Genomic DNA, 2,448 nt, shown 5'->3' on the forward strand with positions numbered 1-2,448 from the left:
CAGAATTTGGGTTCCTTCCAAACTGAGAATTATCTGCATGGGCTTTATCCACATTCCAAAAACATAAAAGCAGGTTATTGGCTACTGGTGATGTTGACCCTAGTGAAGCTGTGATAGACCTTAGACTGTAAGCTCCAATGGGACAGGGTCTCTTCAAAAACCCTGTGTAAATGTGCCAGAGCAGAGGTAACTTGATAAAGGATAATAAATATATAGTATACACATTTTCCCAAGCTGCCTGAACAGCAAAGCCATGCCTTTATACTATGCATATTTCTGCTGTGCAAGATGACCTCTCTCCAGCGTTGCATTTATTTTCATGTGACCATGATAGGAAGCCATGCTGAAGTGCAATAAAAAAAATGACAGCTGTTGTCACGTGCGACTCAGGCTTTGATCAGAAAATGCCACGGTTTGAATGTCAAAAAAAAGCACAAAGAGATAGAACACAGTTGATGTCTTCAAAGTCAGAATGGTCTTTTTTCATGAACTGAAAAGCGATACAACTCCTATGTGTTTCTGATTTATCTTTAGACATAGTAGACGGATAGTAATAATAAACAAGCATTTTTTTACATAAAAGGTAGTTTATTCTTCAGGAAGAATCCTTATCAAACAAACAAAACAACATAGATATACCAGGAAACTTCCAATAGATTAGCATTGACTTTACTAAAGTTGGCACAGCATAATGAAACAGAACATACAAGCTTAGGTTCACATCTACTGTCTCATATTGCCAAAAACTTTTCGACTCCAAGGGGTAAATTCGCTAACCTCCGAAAATTCACCAGCGACGGCTTCGCTCACAGCGCAACACTTCGCCAGGCGTCGAGGACAACGCTAATTCACTAAAATGCAAAGTTGCGTCCAGGGCACCAAACGATGGCGAAGTTTCGCTAGCGTTAATTCGGCAAGCAAAGCGAAGTTGCGATAGCTTTGGCTAATTTGCATATAATGGGAAGTTAAATTTCAATAGACGTATATGTTGCAGCAAATACATTACACTACACAAGCCCAGGGAAGTAAAATAAAATAGAGTTGTTAGATTGACCTACACATGAGACCAGTGTATAGTTTATGTGCAATATGTTATGGAAATGTAGGGGGGAAGTCGGGTACCCTAAAGAAAAATTACAATCTTTTGCAGCCTATCACCCTGAACAACTTAAAAGTCGCCAGCGTTTTTTGGGAAATTGTTCAAATTATTTTGAGGAACTCTTATCTACTCTATCGCACACCGCCTGGTCTGAGGTGGCGAAAGCAAGTCTGGCGCAAGAGGTAACGTACGTTAAAATCCACATCTTAGTGAATTTGCGTAGTAACGTCCATTCGCCAGAGCAAAAATTTGCCTGGCGTTAGAAGTGCGAAGTAGCGCTAGAGTCTATCTTCTTCGCTAATGAATTTACATGAGCGCCCGTTCGTAAATCGGTGAAGTCCCGAAATGACGTCAGTTTTCGTCAGCGTTAGTCACTTTGCCCTTTAGTAAGAGCTAACCCCCTTTCCCAACAACATGTGTATAGACTAGGGTTGCCACCTTTCCCGCCTATAGGTCAGGCCAGGGAGGGCAGTGGGTGATGTTACTGGGCAGGACGGTGGTGTCATGGGGACAAAGCTGTGCCATCACCAAAGGCAGGACTATGATGTGGTAATCGGTTATTGGTCGATAGACATGTCAATCTAGGAAAACCCAAGCTGGTTTTCCTAATTTGAAAAACCCACCAGGCAGTTTTAACCCAGACAGGTAGCAACCCTAGTATAGACAGAGGATGGTAAAAAGTGTTTCTCCATAATGTCCTTCCATTGTCATTCCAGAGCATTGGTTTTTTGGACCGTTTTGGTTCTAGAGCACGTTTAAGAACCTTAACAAGTTTACAGACATATGCCACAGATAGCGCCTTTCCTTTTTAAACAAACGAGAAGCAGGTGCTGGTGAGAAAGATAATTTACCATGACAGTCATGAACCCAAAACCTAAGCCCTTTATGAAATTCATCATGCAAAAGTAATGGGACTGAATTCCCCAGTGATACTTCAGCAGATTGCAGGAGGAGAATCTTTGTTGAAGATAATTCGTGTTTCTTAAAATATATCAAACAGCAGCAGTTCTTTCTTTATATCTAAACAACAAGTAGAACAGATTTTGAGCACAACTTTGTTTACTGGGCTTATTTCTCTACAAGTCTTCGGACTGAAATACAGTAACTCAATAGCAAAAGTAAAACATAAAATACATTTCGTTTGCAGCTTTACATTAATGTGGCTCCACTTTCACGTGATTTTGATTTACACACATAATTGGAGATATTTTATTATCTAATGTAAACAGCTGTGTCATTAATTGACCGCTGGGAAGTGCATTGTGATATTTAATTAATTGACGACCATTGTATTAGTTCAAGGCATTGAGATATAAATACAAACACAGTGTGCTTCAGAGATAATAATG

The sequence above is a fragment of the Xenopus laevis genome, chromosome 1L, assembly GCF_017654675.1.
Source record: "Xenopus laevis strain J_2021 chromosome 1L, Xenopus_laevis_v10.1, whole genome shotgun sequence".
Classification (NCBI taxonomy): domain Eukaryota; kingdom Metazoa; phylum Chordata; class Amphibia; order Anura; family Pipidae; genus Xenopus; species Xenopus laevis.